Source organism: Prionailurus bengalensis, chromosome F2 (assembly GCF_016509475.1).
Source record: "Prionailurus bengalensis isolate Pbe53 chromosome F2, Fcat_Pben_1.1_paternal_pri, whole genome shotgun sequence".
NCBI classification, from domain to species: Eukaryota; Metazoa; Chordata; class Mammalia; order Carnivora; family Felidae; genus Prionailurus; species Prionailurus bengalensis.
The window spans coordinates 5,466,182-5,483,381 of NC_057353.1; the positions used below are offsets into that span (position 1 = coordinate 5,466,182).

At 42.3% G+C, this 17,200-nt stretch overlaps 1 protein-coding gene and 1 long non-coding RNA gene across 4 annotated transcripts in view; one reads left to right on the forward strand and one right to left on the reverse strand.

The window, feature by feature from the left end:
* Window positions 1-14,677, reverse strand: part of RB1CC1 (RB1 inducible coiled-coil 1) — a 93,871-nt gene extending 79,194 nt beyond the window's left edge. For all 3 annotated transcript variants that reach the window (XM_043601067.1, XM_043601066.1, XM_043601068.1), the window contains exon 1: window positions 14,260-14,677. The gene's annotated coding sequence lies outside the window, so the exon portion shown is untranslated. The remainder of the gene's footprint in view (window positions 1-14,259) is intronic.
* Window positions 14,678-14,717: 40 nt separating this feature from the next.
* On the forward strand, window positions 14,718-16,222 carry LOC122495408. Its single transcript, XR_006300438.1, has 2 exons — window positions 14,718-15,167; window positions 15,459-16,222. It is a non-coding gene; the product is annotated as an uncharacterized LOC122495408 (long non-coding RNA).
* Window positions 16,223-17,200: the final 978 nt, after the last annotated feature.

Sequence of the window (17,200 nt, forward strand, 5' to 3'; positions counted from 1 at the left end):
CACTTCATTACTTGTGAATACTTTTAAAAATACTTGCCTACTCAACTATTCACATGGTAAAATAGGATATACAATAATATTTAACAAGGTTACGATGTTGAACGAATACAGTACATGCAACAGAATTACAATGCGCAAAAAGAATAAAGGAAAAATGATGACAGAGAAAATACACCAAGACAGTAAAAATAAGTACCTCTGTATTGGAATGAGTAAAAATCTAGTTAAACAATTAGCTGCTGCCAGAATACCTCACCTTCCCGGTTATCATGTGACCTAAAGTGAGGGAAAAATAATGGACTTTTATGTAGGAAGAGTTTAACGCACCTGATTTAAATTCTTACTCTGCCATTTACAAGCTGAGCGAGTTAAGTAACGTACACGCCCTAAGATTCAGTTTTCTCATCTCAAAAGGACAGAAAACATTTTCCTTGCTGGGCTATTGTGGGCATATCTGTTCTTCAAAATTAATAAGACTAAAATTGTAAGAGAAGGGGAAATGGCGGGGAGAGGGGAGGGCCTGCGTGGCCCGTAACTGAAACAAGACTGGCCATGAGATAACTACAGACACAAAATGATGGACGCAAAATGATGTTTACGTGTGGCTCAATACTCTGCCTTTTTGTGTTAATTTCTGTAATAAGTAAATGTAAACATACAAGAATAAAATTTACAGAGCAGTTCAGATGTTCCTCATCCCCACAAAAGAAGAAACATGATACAGCTAAAAGTGTGGCTCAATAATCTGTTTTTTCTGTATTTTGGTTGGATGGCTTCATTTTTGCTTTTTTGAGCAATGCTAGGACTTATTCACTAAAGCAAGCACATCCTATAAAAGGCTGCTGTAAAGAACCTTGTCTGCTCTGAAACCTCACCCCTAACAGTGCCTAACAAAGGGCTACGTGCATGTGAGAAACTCTGTGTCCTACACTTCCCACCATCCATGCTGGACAAAAATTTAACTCCCCCCCACATCTATTGGTCATATTTTCTCATGTTGATAGTGAGTTGTTGAAACACTTTCTAAAAGCAGCTTTTCACTGTGGTAAAACAGAGCTGAGAAATTTTCTTTCCCATAATTTCTCAAAGAGACTTGTCAACTTGTTAAATAAGTCTGGACCCAGCATATCAAATCTCAGCAGATCGTATTTGCAGCTAGTGCATGAACATGAGGATATGCAAATCGTGTATACATGTATGGACTTTGTGAACAATAATTTCAGTCAATGAAAATCACAACTTCCTATAAGTAAGCATGTATATACAGAAATATAAAAATCAAACTTCTGTTTTATATCAACATCTAATCAATATACAATATAAAGGATATGCAGAGCTTTCTTACTCTCAGCCTTAATTCTTCAGCAAAAATCACCACAGACATGAAAAATAAAATTTACTTTTGAGTTAACAGTTTCCCTGGACCTAACATTGCAATGAGAAAAAAATCTGACCTTGATGATACCCAAGGTGCCCACCTATGCAAGAGTCTGTAAGATACAGTTTATGTACAGGGTTGAAACTATCTATTTAGAGAACCAGACAAAATTGAATCTCTCTCTCTTTTTTTTATGTTTATTTTGAGAGAGAGAGCACGTGTCCATGCGAGTGCAGGGGAGGAGCAAAGGGGGGCGGGGGGGGGGGGGGGAGGGGGAGGAGAGAGACTCTCAAGCAGGCTCTGCACTGTCAGCACAGAGCCTGACACAGAACTCGATCCCACAAACCACAGACCGTGGCCTGAGCTGAAACCAAGAGTCAGACGCTTAACCGACTGAGCCACCCAGGGGCCCCCTGTCACCACACAGCTGGATTTCCATCTGCTAATGTGTAAAATGGGAATGTTAACAATACCTGTCTCGTAAAGCTTTGTGGAAAACAAGTAAATTATCTACGCAATGAGCTTAATATTTAGCACAATGCCAAGTGCACATTACATACTCCAAAGTGTTACCTAGGAACAGGAAGTCACTCTTGAAACACAACAGAGAGTACTCAAGGGCATCTACTGAGTGAATAAGCTCTCGTGAGGAAAAGTACCCTTAGCATACCCCTTGCAGGAAGTACCCAACAGAACAGAGATCAAACAGTTAACTGAGAAAGACCTCAACCAACTAGCTTTTGGTCGTTTCCTCAGAGCCAAGGTATCCCAAGGCTCTTTAATTAAAAACCAAACACAATATAATAATAATCAACCCTACCTTAAACAGAACTTCCTCTACTGAAGTGTCGCTCCTACTGACCTCTTTGGGTTCACGAGATAATTAAGATGCCATCTGTGTGACCAGACTGCTTGGTCTGTGCACTTCCTTCTTCCCCTTATTCCCATCCAGTGCTTCCTCCTACGTGCCCGAGCTCTGACAATAACCTAACTGAGCTCCTTCTAACCGGTAGATTTCATCTCAAATCCATCCTGGAGGACACAACCAACTAAATAATCTTAGGTCTTAGTTTAATGTCACTTTACTTCTCCCCAACTAAAAATGCTTCCTAACATCTACTCAACTCTCTACACTCCTTGGAGTAAACAACCCAAGACTGCCTTTCTGTGCCTCATGACATGAAGCTCCACACCACGGAAACCCATCTCCTGATGAGAGATGAATAAGCCTTGGTCCTTCATGTCATCTCACTGCATCCATTTTGTAACCATGAAGTCATAAACATCCTGTGTCACAAATTCTCCACCAATCTACTGGCTGCCAACAATCTTCCTTAGGCACTTAAAACCCACACTTGAAATTTTTTTAACGTTTATTTATTTTTGAGAGGCAGGGAGAGAGAGAGAAAGTGCGAGGAGGGGAGGGGTGGCGGGGGTGGGGTGGGGGGTGGGACACAGAATCCAAAGCAGGCTCCAGGCTCCGAGCTGTCAGCACAGAGCCCGATATGGGGCTCGAACTCACAAACCACGAGATCATGACCTGAGCCGAAGTCGCACACTCAACCGACTGAGCCACCCAGGCGCCCCAGACCCACACTTGAAATTTTAACTAATCGAATAATAGTGTTGGTATCCAGAACATAAATAAACATCTTGCTCTACATTTTTCCCCACGTGCCAAATGTCTTACATTCCCAAAACCGTATTGTAAATGGCTAGAGAAAAGTTGGCCATGCCTTAAATCGCTCTTCAAGATAACACACTCAGGGGCACCTGGGTGGCTCAGTCGGTTAAGCAGCCGACTTCGGCTCAGGTCATGATATCGCAGTTCATGAGTTTGAGCCCCACGTCGGGCTCTGTGCTGACAGCTCAGAGCCTGGAGCCTGCTTTGGATTCTGTGTCTCCCTCTCTCTGCCCCTCCCCCACTCGTGCTCTGTGGCTCTCGAAAATAAATAAATGTTTAAAAATAAAAAACTTAAAAAAAACCACACACTCACTACCTAAACTACTAGACACTGGACAGTCAATAAATGAGGCCAAGGCTCTGGAGAAGGACTAGAGCAAGAACCAAAACCGTGAAATCAGAAATACAAAATGGCTCAAAGAGAATCCACTGGAGTATTTTATTTATAAGAGTGTCTAATGTACATATTCTTATTTTCTTGCAATCAAAATAAGATATCCAAAGCTGAATTTCCTCCTTGGTACGTAATTGTTAACACATTCAGCAAAAAGGGGCATTAGTAATCAAGCACATCTTTGGTCATCTTGAAAATGAACAGAATTCATCCTAAAACAATACTGGAACAGAAGTTAAAAAGACCTGGGTTTTATACTAGATTCACATTTTTCCTTCTGTGACCTTAAGAACCTTCACCAGATCTGTTTCCTCACCTAAAAACTGAAAAGGGTATACTGGCTAATTCCTCCATGTTTTTATAAAATGCCAGATAGTCAAATGTACATTAAACTCATTTCTAACTTACTTAGTGAGCCAGTCTCTAAAGATTAAAAAAAAGAAGCATCAGCTCTCCTTTCAAGGAGCTGAGTTACATAAAGTGAACGTGACAGTGCAATGCAATATGTAACACTACAGAGAGGCAGGCAAAAGTTCTAGAAAAGAATGAGATAGGCGAGAGTCCACATAAAGGTGATGCCATTCCAAAAAATACCCAAAAAAGGGTATGTGAAATTGACCAATGATTTAGCCTCCTTGACCACATCTACTAAAATGTTAAAGAGGATAAGCTTAGCAACTCACTAACTTCCTTGAAGAAATCAATCATTAAGAACGGCTAACGCTGGGGTGGCCTGGACGGCTCAGTCGTAACTGACTCTTCATTTCGGCTCAGGTCATGATCTCATGGGTTCATGAGCTCAAGCCCTGCATCAGGCTCTGTGCTGACAGAGAGGAGCCTGCTTGGGATTCTCTCTCTCCCTCTCTCTCTCTCTGCCCCTCCCTTGCTCATTCTCTAAATAAAAAACAAACATTTAAAATAAAAAAGATCTAACCCTTTTATCAACTTACAAAGTTGGGATTGCTCATAAGCACATTGTCCCTTAACTCATATAAAATCTACCAAATTTCTAAGTGGATTACATCTAAACGATCCAGAACTAAACTCTTACAAGCAATGGTAAAGTGCCAGTATATAAGTCAACTGTCGCTGAAACAGAATTTTACTTTAGGAGCGGGCACCTGAGGGGCTCAGTTGGTTAAGCATCTGACTCCTGACTTAGGTTCCGGTCACGATGTCACAATTTGTGGGTTCGAGCCCCATGTCAGGCTCTGCACTGACAGTGAGGAGCCTGCGTGGGATTCTCTCTCTCCCTCTCTTTGCCCCTCCCCTGTGTGCGCTCACGTGCACATCGTGCTCTCTCTCTCAAAATAAACTTTAAAAAAAAGGAAATTAACTTTATATGACATAAAATTTAAGCCCAGTACATAACACAGTACTACTTTTCACCAAATAGTCAAGATTTTCTAAAATTTGGCACAATGCTCGTTTTCTGTATAAACTTAATTTTTATAAAATGAAGTCATACTTTGTATGACAAAAGCTAACCCAAAGCAATGTTAAACTAAAAGCAACAGGTTAGTAACTCAGTAATTGACACAAGATTTTCTTAAAGTTATTATGTGGTCTTTTCCCTAAACAACGTCTTTAGTTTCTGTCCATTGAGAAAATAACTACTAAGTGCCTATTATATATACTTACATACATACACATATATATATTGGGGGGGGGGGGTGAGGGGAGAGAGAGACCCTGAAGGAAAGAGCATTTATCAAAACATGTCAAACATACTCTAACAGTAATTAAAACCAGGAGCCTGGCCCATATAATAGATAACATATGGAACAGAACAGATTCAAATGCATCTTCATATACACAGAGATAAACATTATAATTTCAAATTGGGGGAAAGGAAACATTGTGTAAGCAACAGTACTATGACAAACGGCTATCCACACATACCGAAAAATAAAGTCTATCTGAAATGCCACCAGTTTTTACCTTTCAGGTTACTTCTAATGACTAAAATGAAGAGTGTGGACTCTTGTTATAACAAGCACACTGGCAGTTTTGACAAGAATGAAAATGGGTACAACTTATAAGATTTAATCTGGCAATACGAAAATATAAATTATGTATTAAGATGTACAAACCAGCAATTCTAGCGCTGGAAATATATTGAAAGCAAAAAGACAAGTGTACAAAGGTATATATCCAATGAAATCTTTAACAATGAAAATTCAGAAAACTATCAATCATGATTGATCAAATAAATTACGGTGCAGCTATATTATGTGACATCATTTAGATATTTAAAAACGTTAGCTCTATACATATTGATTACTGATATATTTATTATCCAATAAGAAAAGTTAGTTACAGTACGTATCATGTGAGTCAGTAGGCAGATTTTATTTTTATCGTATTAACTAATGCTGACGGAGTACGTGTATACACAAACATTGAAAAAGTGTGGCCTATAGCAACTTTTTTTCTAGATATGTCTCCTGAAGCAAAGAAAACCAAACCAAAAATAAACTATTGGGCTATATCAAAATAAAAAGCTTCTGCACGGTGAAGGTAACAACCAACAGAACTAAAAGGCAACCTACGGAATAGAAGATATTTGCAAATGACATATCTGATAAAGGGTTAATATCCAAAATACATAAAGAACTATAAAATTCAACACCAATTAAAATGTGGGCAGAAGACACGAACAGACATTTCTCCAAAGACATATAGATGGCCAAGAGACTCGCGAAAAGATACTCATCACCACTTACCATCAGGGAAATGCAAATCAAGACTACAATGAGATACTACCTCCCACCTGTCAGAATGGCTAAACTCAGGAACAACAAATGTGGACAAGCATGTGGGGAAAAAGGAGCACTCTTGCACTGTCGGTAGGGATGCAAACTGGTGTGGCCACAATGGAAAAGAGCAGAGCGGTTCCTCAAAAGTTAAAAATAGAACTATCCTATGATTCAGCAATTGCACTACTGGGTATTTATCCCCAAAATATAAAAACACAAGGGACACAAGCATCCCTCTGTTTACAGCAGCATTATTTACAATAGGCAAATTATGGAAACAGCATAAGTCAATGTCCAATGATGAATGGATAAAGACGATGTGGTGTACACACACACACACACACACACACACACACACACACAAGAATATTATTCAGCCGTGAAAAAGAATGAAATCCTGCCATTTGCAATGACATGGATGGAGCTAGAGAGTACAATGCTGAGAAAATAAGTCAGAGAAAGACAAATACTGTATGATTTCACTCATATGTGGAATTTAAGAAACAAAACCAATGAGCAAAGGGGAAAAAAGAAGCAAACCAAGAAACTGACTCAACTTTAGAGAATAAACTGATGGTTACCAGAGGGGAGAGAGTTGGGGGGGGGGCCCAAATGGGGATTAAGGGGTGCACTTGCGGTAATGAACACTGGATGATACATGAAGTGTTGAATCACTACAGTGGACCCCTAAAACTAGTAACACTGTATGCTAACTGAAATTAAAATAAAAACTTAAAAAACAAACAAACTCTGGAACAACTTAACATCGATCTTTTTACAATGGCTATTTCTGGATGCGGGCCTTTCACTTTCTTTGGTGTCCTTAAAAATCACATTTATAACCAGGCGTAAAAACACTTCCATTTTGAAAAAGAAAAAAAGACAACATTTTATGCACCACAAAGAAATAAAAAACTTGAGTATGCTGCACTAGAAGAGCTGGTCCAACTGAAAGAGCAAGTCAATGACCCCCATCTGCTGTCCCCATTCTAGCCCCCAATTTGCTATCCCAGTGTAGATATGCCTCTCCACTCCACAATCTTCCCTAATTGGTCATTCATATTTAGTTCTCCAACTGCTATCTTTACGTCCGTGTAAGAGGGAGAACAGAACTGTGAAAAGAACATGAGATTTGGAACCAGAAAAGCTATTTTTAAAAGTTTTTAAATGTTTTTATTATTTATTTTTGAGAGAGATAGAGAGACAGAGTACAAGTGGGACAGGAGCAGAGAGACAGAGGAAGACAGAGAATCCAAAGCAGGCTCCAGGCTCTGAGCTGACAGCACAGAGCCCGATGCGGGGCTTGAACCCACAAACCGCGAGATCACGAACCTGAGCCGAAGTCGGACACTTAACAGACTGAGCCACCCAGGTGGCCCTCAGAAGCCTATTTTTAAGTCTTATTCCCTCGATCGACTGTGTGTGACCCTGACTAACCTCATCAAACCAACTGGTTTTTTTCGAGTTTCTAGTGTTAAGTAAGCTCTACCCCCAATATGAGGCTCGAACTCATAACACGAAGATCAAGAGTTACATGCTCCACCAACTGGGCCAGCCAGGCACCCCCAAACTTAAATTAGTTTGATTACAAAAAAACTCCCTATCTCACAGGGTTGTTGTGAAAATGTAAAGAATCTACACATAAACGGAAGAGTTATGCAAACTGGAGTGCAATACACACATCATCAGTTACCGGTTAACCCAGACCTCTGCCTCGGGGCACAGGACTAACCCTCAGCTGATGCTAAATATCAGCCGTTAGCAATCATATTGTTTGCTGCAAACCCGACATGCCCACATTTCATTTCAGTGCTTTTCCTTTACAACTATTTACTCCCTAACTTCTTTTGTCAAAAAAAGCCCTTATATTTCCCCTGCTGCTCAGAACTTCAGTTATTTCTATCTAAATCCTATCCGTTTTTCCTTCAGAATCCAACCCTTCATTTTCCAAGGACACACCCCTTATTTTAGAGCCTAGAAACTCTTCCCACTGCCTTCCCACCCCAAGCCTCCCTGAGCACTCCCACCAGTCACAACCACTGCCATCAGGCTGCATGCCTCCTGTACCTTCAAGTACCTTCCCTAGAACCTCACAGCTGCCTACAGCAGGTCACAGATCAATGGCATACCTCACTCTGTAGCTTGTTTCTTTGCAGCTCTCTCTCCTGTGACCACAGTACAGTACCCCCAGTATGGTTTCACTGAATTTCATTATCTGTCTGCCCCTTTAAGGGTGTGAATTTGCCACCTCTGGCTTAAAGCTAGATTAATATTAAACTGTCAGACTTTGAAGCCAGATTTACCTCTATGTGAATCCCATCTCTCGCAATGAGGCTCAGATAATCCATATGATCAGTTTACCATCCGTGGGCTGAAATGATACCTTCTACAGAGTGTATCTCAGACTCCATTACAGTGCAAAAACGGTGGCGATTATAACTCCAGTATTCACAGACGTCATAATTAAGCCCTTAGTTTACCTTTCTAGAAATATCTCTAACTACTCCTCGACAAGAAACTTCTATTCTCTCACTTTATATAACCCTGCCAGATAAAACTCCCCCAATTTCTGCTCATCTGAATTTTACTCATCCAAGTATGGTCCCAAAACACGGTTCTAATAGCACTTCTGGGACGTATTCCCTAATCACAGGTGGTCCACAAGAACTCTTTTCTCTCTGAATTTACAGACCTACGTAAGGTAGTAGAATTATACCGGAGAAAAAAAAATCTCATATCACAAAAGGACATTTGTTCTTCCTGGATCCTTCTGGGATACAGTCAGCTATAAATGAGAGGACTTAAAGGGCTGATATATTTTTCTTTTTTTTTTTGCTTTGAGATATAGTTCTTTTTCTTAAAAAATGCTTCCATTCAATTCACTCCCAGATACATAGGAGTTACAACTAGACTCTCAAGTCCAGAAGAAAGAAAAAAAAAAAAAAAAAAGCATCTCCAATACCCGTGAAAACCACCACCTATCCAATTTATCGGCTGGAGATTAATTTACAATTTCCTCTTTTGAGAGAGTACCGATAATGATTAGGTCAGTCATTACAGTTTATTGTCAACTTTTCAAAATTTAGGATTAGCTTCCTTATGGGGAAAACAAAGGGGGGAAAAAAAACCTCAATTTCTGACATCCCAAACTGAACACATTCAATCATTATTCACACTGCATTTGTTGAACACTCAACATAAGCCAAGACTGTGCCAGGTGCTGGGATTACAAGTACCCACAAACTGCTTTCAGGTCTGGTAGAATTCACAAAATTTGGATGAACTATACACACTGGCCCAAAAGTTTCATAGAGAAAGAACAAGAATCGGAAATAATTTTGTCGGACTTGTAATTCTGCAGGTTGCAATTTGACCTCAAGGAGGGACCACTAGGTGCTGCATCAGTGAAAATAACGTTCACCACAAACGGAATGTCTGGGTTACCCAGGGACTGAAAGCTGGACTTCAAACCCTCCAAATCAGATTATTTCCATCTGATCCTACCCTTTCTCTGCCAAGAGGAAAAGAAAAAGAGAAAAAGAAGAGTAGGTCAGCCATTTTCCTCATGTTCCCCCCAAAAGAACCTTTTCCATAAAAGTTCAAGGCCTCCTAAATGAATGCCTTATCTACAAGTAAATACGCAACTTCAAATTCAGACAGCTCCAACAGAATGAAGACAACAGGACTACTTTTAATAGTCTGGCATATTCCTTCAGATTTTTCTATGTGTTGAGAAAAAAATGTATGTGTTTCATAATGCTATACAACTTATTTGAACTGAATAATATATGTGGGAATCTTTCCCTCAATACACATAAATGTATTCAACATGTTGCTCTCCTGCCACTCATAAAAAATTATGTAAAAATGCATGATTTACTGATAATCTGAATTTGAAAACCTTATTAGTCTTAAAAAAGTCCCTATAGAAAATATCATTAGTTTTGTCATTTTGAATTAGTCTTATTCACAAAAAGTAAATTCATTTTGTATTATTGTGTTTGAACATGTTTTCTTATACATACTATGTCATTTGACAGCTTCTGCTTAACAGGAATTCAAAAAAACCGTTAAAATGAATTTAAGTCAAGTTTACTAGAAAATAGCCGTCTTGCCTCCAAATCATACCAAGAACGGAAGCCACATCCGTTGCTTCTGCATTAGTGTCACCAGCTGAGCCATGACATCCAGGGCTGCGCCTGGTCTAATTTCTGAGGGCTGGCAGTACCAAGTGGGGACCCTCCCTGTACATGTGAATTCAGGTTTTCTAAACTCTTAACATTCGCAGAATTGTGTCTATAGCAAAAGTGTTATAATTCTATGCTTCGTTTTAGAATACTTAGTTTGAAAATGCAATCAAAATTATATACAGTAAATACTGAATTAGCTTTGTTCTAGGAAGCCTATGTAAAAACACAGCAATCTCAAGAAAAGGATGTGCACATCTGGAATTTGCAAAATAGCACCTAAAAAAACAATAGATATATTAGCAGTACGGTACTGATTCGAGTAACATTTCAACAGATAGTCTGGATAGTTACTGATCAATTATTACGTGTAGAGTATGCAGGAAAAAATGATGTGTTTAGTCCCGAACCAGTAACAACAACAACAAAATGGAAATGAGTCATAATTATTTTCATCCTTTAACACGATTACAAGCTAATAAAATACGAGAATTCAAAAGAGGGCAAAGTCATGGGGGTGATTGGGAGGGTGGGGTGTCCTCCATAATCCTCAGGGTACTCACTAAACAGCTGTGGAAGACGAAACTGACCAATGCAGGAAAGTACTCAAGTACTCTACTCGGAAAAAGTAATTTAAAAGGACCTCATCTTTATTGAGGGATGGAAAGAAATGCCATCCTCTCAGGAGACAGACAACAGAGGTCCACTTACAGGCAAATTAGGTTTATTAGGGCCACAATAATAAGCAAACCAGAAACGTGATAATTAAAATTCACATACTTTTATCAACAACAGTAAGTACATCTTTAATGCAGCACCCTACAATCTGTTTCTCTAGCATTATGTCTATTCCAGCATCTTAAAGCAGGCTGCATTTGCAATTTATCTTCTTCAACATCTCTCAAAGTTCACCATTTCCTATAATCTTATACACAAAGCTTACACATAAAGTTCTTCTAATTCATTGTTCATGTTACAGGAGCTAAGACTGTGTTGCAGGGGTTTAACATTTCCTGAAAACATACATGAATTTAGGTACAAGTTGCCTTGTACTAGCCTTGCTGAGTTTACTGGAACAAACCTCCGTGCCTTTGCACATGCAAGATTACGGCACTTTACAGCTTCCTTACTGTTACCCAAAAAACCTGACTATCTACAGAGCCCTCTCTACCATCATTCTCCTAGTCATGAGTACCCTCCCCTCATTCCTATCAGTCCACCCTCAGTAACCTTTTCACTTTTTCTTTGTATGCCAAGTATCTCACTCACAGCCTTTGCATTTACTATTCCTTCTGCCAAGAATGCTCTTGCCTCAGATCAGATAGTCACACAGCTAGCTTCCTTGCTTCTCCTGGGTCTTCATTTCAAAGTTAACAATCAGTGAGGACTTCCTTGGCCACTTTACCCAAAGTTTCAACCCCTCAATCCTGACACTCCTCTCCTCCTGTTTGTTTTCCCTCCCAGCATGCGTCTCTTACTCCTTATTTTTCTTGAATGAGTACAAGGATTTGGTTTGGTTTGTTCACTGCCAAGTCCCCAGTACTTTTACACCAGTGTGCCTGGCACACAGTAGGTACATGATCAGTCCCAAGCCAAAATTTGTTGAGGTGGATAGGACATCTTTTTAAAGAAAAGGGAAGTGACTTATCCATGTCAGATCATGATTCTAAAAATATCGATACACTCCATAAAAACCCAAATCTCCTTCAGTACTTTTCTTTCAAATTTCCAATAATGCTACAATATTACAATCAGTTTTATACATGACTCCAATTTTCTATTATAAGGCAAGAACAATTTCTTACACATTCCTGTATGCCTTGTAATTACTGGTCCAATGGTCTACCTGTAGTAAGTAAATAACTGCATGAATGAATGTGTGTAGAAAGGCACTGCTAGATTTTCACTTCAGTTTCTTGAGCCACTATTATCTGTACTACAAAAGAAAAGGCTTAATTGGGGTTAGAGAATAGTATTATCCAAATAAGAACATTTTACTAGATACCCCTTTTAAAAAAACACTTATAAGTTACACACATCTGCAAAGGACAGCATATAGCAGGTGCTCAAACATTTGCTGAAGGCATGAAAATTTAAAGACAGTCTCAAAATCAGAAGCCAAAGAAAAGCTCCTCTTAATCTTCCATGATAAAAACTTAGGTTCAGAAGTGTGGCTTTTCAAAAACAAAGGTCTTGTGTCCTCTGCCCTTTAGGACCTTATGAATCTGACTTGCTAAAAGTCCATGTGTCATGCATTCTGAATTTGTATGTGTTAGCAAGGGCCAGAAAAATTTTCTGAGACAAGAGTACTGCTCCACTGCCTTCCCTGTCATCCAACACCATCAGAACTAGGCCAATTATTAATCCTAAATTTGACTATCATGAAACATTCAAAATGGACTAAAGAAAATTATGCGCCAAAAGTGGTCTGAGTCCATATCTAATGTCCATCAACAGACATTTATCAACATAAACACCAACATAAAGCATCTCTTTCATAAAACTCTAGATTTTAAACACAATGTAAACACTAAAATTAAAAAAAAAAAAAGACAGGAATGTTACTGAGAAAATGTGTTCATTAAGGCCACACTCTGCTGCTACAAAACACTAAATACAGAAAAAGCAAAAACATCTTCCCACCCCTAACAACTGTCTGTTTACAAAGCAAAAAAAAACCCAAATAAAATCCTCAAGGTACTTCTGCTTCCCATAGTAATATCATCTCGGAATGGTAAAGACCCAATTCGTATCAAATATCGAAATATAATTCTGTGACTCTTCATTAAGCGGATTTGTTGATGTAAATTAAAAATCGTCTCCTCCTAAGTTGCTTACCTTCTGTCTGACCCATCGGACAGATCAACAAGCAGCATCAGCACCCAAAAACCTAGAAACTATACAATAAAATAATAGGCATATTTTCATAGGGCCCAAATCACCGCTCTACGTACAGTGAACTCGAGGCAAACATTGTTATCTAGCTTAATGACTTGTAGTAACAAGACTCTATCAACAGTGAGCACATTAGTCTTCCTTGACATCCAGGCACACAGCACTTCGTGGTATGACCGCACTTTAAAGAGTTCCTGATGGAAAAGACTAGATTACGAAACCATAAACAATAAACATAGTACATCCACCAGGCGGTGGAAGAAACTATTCATTCCCCCCCCCCCCCCCCAGAAGCTGCCATTTCTCCTGTTGTTCTCCAGCTTCGACTAAGGAAGTTGTGAAATCCGCAAACACACCCCATCCCAAATCTATCAGTGGGGCGGGCGGAGGCTGAGTCATTCCTAAGAGTAACTTTATACCGATCTCGCACTCCGGGGTCGGGACAAAGGTATCTCTGCGTTCCTCCCGCTGTGTGCTGCGTTCGGCCTCGGCCCAATTCCTCTCCCCGGGTTCTCAAGTCACAGACAGCCTTAGGGCTAAGTCCAGCCGTGACCACAAGCGAGGATGCTTCCCGGTGGGGTCGGCGTCGCTCGCCCTCCGCCACTCCCGAAAACTCGGCCCGCGGCCGGCCGGGGACGCGTTCACAGGGAGGGACCCGGGCGGCCCCGGCCGAGGAAGCCGCACGCAGGCCCGCACCGGGCGAGTCGGCCCCACACCTCCCGCAGCCCAGCGGGGCTTCGACTCAGACCGCGTGTCTCCACCGGGGCTGTCGCGCCGGGGAGGCAGCCGCAGGGCAACACCTGCCGCGGCCGGATGCGCCGGGCCCGCGGGCGCACACACCTGCGCGCGGGCGGCGCTCGACCCGGCGGGGACCCCGGCGTCCCCGGCCCACCGTGTCCGGGCTCGCCGCGCGGCCGCGGTGCCAGATGGGGGAAGGGGACCCGGGCGGCGACAGCACTTACCTGGCAGCACCTCCTCCTCCACCGGCGGCAGCAGCAGAGCCGGCAGCCCCTGGCACCATCTTCCGCCGCCGCCTCGTCCGCGGCGGCGGCTACCAACCGCCCATCGGGCACCGCCAACCGACACAACCGCCGGCGTCCCAGGTGCCGGTCGCGGCCCCGAGCTCCGGGCGGGAGGGAGGGGTCGGGGCGGAGAGGGGACGCTGTCAGGCCCCTCGGCTCTGGGTCAGGGGCCGGGGGGCAGGGGGCCGCGGCCGGTCAGAGCCGAGGGGCCGGGGCGATACGGAGACCCCCCCAAGGCAGCGCCGAGGGCTCTGCAGGGCCGCGGACACCGCCGCGGTTGGGTTTGTTATTGTCGACTCCGTCCCTTCCTCCGCGGAGCACGCCGGGAAACGGTGGGCGGGGGGTGGGGCGCGCCGGGCGGCCGGGGCGGCGCAGAGAGGCGCGCGCAGGTCCGGAAGTCGGCAGGCCGCCGGGAAAAGGGGGGCGGCTCCGCCCTCAGTCGCTGTCGGCCGGCCTGCGACTTTGCTGTCCTCTCCTGACCCGGGGGCGCAGCTGGGGCGCCCTTTGGCGGTGCGAGCCGCGGTGCGGCCGCGGACTGCCCCAAGGTGATTTTGACCTTTCTCGCCACCGCGAGTTGGCCTGAGGCGGACCCCGCCGAATTTTGGATTAGCCCCAGGTCAAACAGCTTATCTCTTTCCACCTGTCGCGGAGGAGCGGGGCCCACGGAGGTTGTGTGCCCTCGTCGCCCGTCCGCATACCGGGCAAGATCTGTAAGAGGATGACGTACCTGGCTGTGGCCCGGCCAGGCTAGATTGCCACCAGCGCACCCCCACCGCCGGGACTTGAAACAGCTGATAAGTGGCTCGGGTAACTTCGAGTGCGGGGCGGCACGATTTTTCTCGGACCAGGTAAGCCAAAGAAAATGTCCGAGAGACCAGAAGGAGTTAAGGCTTGGTCGATTGGGGTGAAGGTGTAAGCGGCACGACCCCCAGGTTTCAGCTTTGTAAACGGAGTTGGTTCTCAGGTGGGTTAGCGTGAGTTCCCGAGGGGACACGATTTCCGGGGGATCCTGAGTGTGTGCGGAAGATCGGCCACAAGCAAGGGCTCGAAACTACGAGGCTTTGGGTGTTAAAATGTGGTGAGCAGAAGTTACTCGTAGAATGATTATGTAACACTCTTTAAATTCCTGTTCTATCGAGGCATGTCTGGTACAAGTGAAAGCGGAGAGGTGCTGTCGCTGTCGGAGCGCCCTTGAGTTGGGTTTACGTAAAAATGAGCATTACCACCGTTTTCAGGAGCACCGAAACGGAGCAAACACTGTTAGGAAGCAGAGTTTGCAACCCTTCGTTTATCACGGTGGAAACTGATTTGAAACAAAACAAAACATTGGACTGGACGACTGGCAAGCAGGAGGGATTTTTAAGTTTCCATCACACTTACCCGGTATCTGAAAGTTTTATTTGAGAAGAGCTTTTGTTTTCTTACCTTTTTTTTTTTTTTAACCACTTTGTGTTTTAGTTTACATTGCTGTACATTCCCGAGAGAATCTTGTCTGGCAAATTATTTTATTGGTTTCTTTTTTATTTTTTTTTTTAAGCTGGATTTTTTTTTTTTTTTATACACCCAGCAAGATAGAGCTGAGAAGTGAAAATTAAGAGGTTAAATTGTTCTTATGCCTCGGGAGGAGGTACGAACTGGCAGGACCGAAGAAAGACGCTGATTTTATTAGTCACCGCATAGTAACGGGCACACAGAAACTAGGTGGTGAGGAAGATTTGGCCAAAAATTGGTTAAGCAAAACACATTAGGCCTCTAAAGAATATACCGGTGCTTGAACTTCTCTTGGCTGTCACTGACACTCGTCACTCCAAATACCACACACTACAGCCCGGAATGTGAAAACATCACTGAACTATGCCAGTGATAATCTCTTAAATAAATAATAAAGTGTTTTTAAATGTTATTTGTCTGACTTCTTTCTTTGGAAAGCAAACAATTCAGTCCTCATCTTCTCCTAGTCCTAGTTTGGAAGAAAGGACCAGAAGTGATTGGTTTATGCCTTAAAGGTTTTACATCCGCTCCAGAATATAAAGGTTAAAAGTTTATATGCGTTTAGTGGTGTTTCTTAGTGATACATAATATTAGCCTTGTTATGTATATGCAGGCATCTGGAGTCAATACTCTTACAAATTACCGATGCTTATGTCCACAGTAGTAAGTTTCAACAGGTTACATCTTCTTTCCTCCGGAGGAGGACGTTGAAAACCCTCTGTATTCTCCGTTCCTTGGTAAATTGAAACAACAAAACTTCCTCATGCAGCATTACTTTCCTACCAAGCTGCTTGACGGATAAGAAGTCCACACTCTATAGCCTCATTTCCACCTGCTGCTCTTTTCTCGCCGAAATGCAAACAGATTAATAGGGGCCTCCAAATTATTGCGTGAAATGGACAGTGCTGATACTTTTCTTTGAGCTTTCTCAAGAGCTCGCTTCTTTTTAATTATTCACTCTTTAATTTGCTTCCCTTTTGCAGTGTCTCCCCCTTCGCTCTTAAATCTCTGTCCTTTCATTTGGTCCTCTTCCAGATTATCAAGTAATTATAAAACGATGTAAATGATGCAAATATTCCCAGTGGGAAAAGAGGTGAGAGGCTTAATCTTGTCCTCATTGCATGATTATTTCTTAATTTAATAAACATCTGGGGCTTTTAATAGATTTATAGTGAGGGCAAAAGAGAGTGGTTGTCTTTAGGAGTATGTAGGGGTTACACAGAGTCTATAGAGAAACACCGTTAAGTACTTCAAATCAGTTCGAATCTTTAAAATCCTGTTTTTCCTCCAGGTCTCCATTTCAGGGTCACTTTCTCAGGGAATCCTTCCCTAACATGTCTGCAGTTCCTCTAGATTATTCTTTCACTATCTAACATGCTGAAAGGTAAGT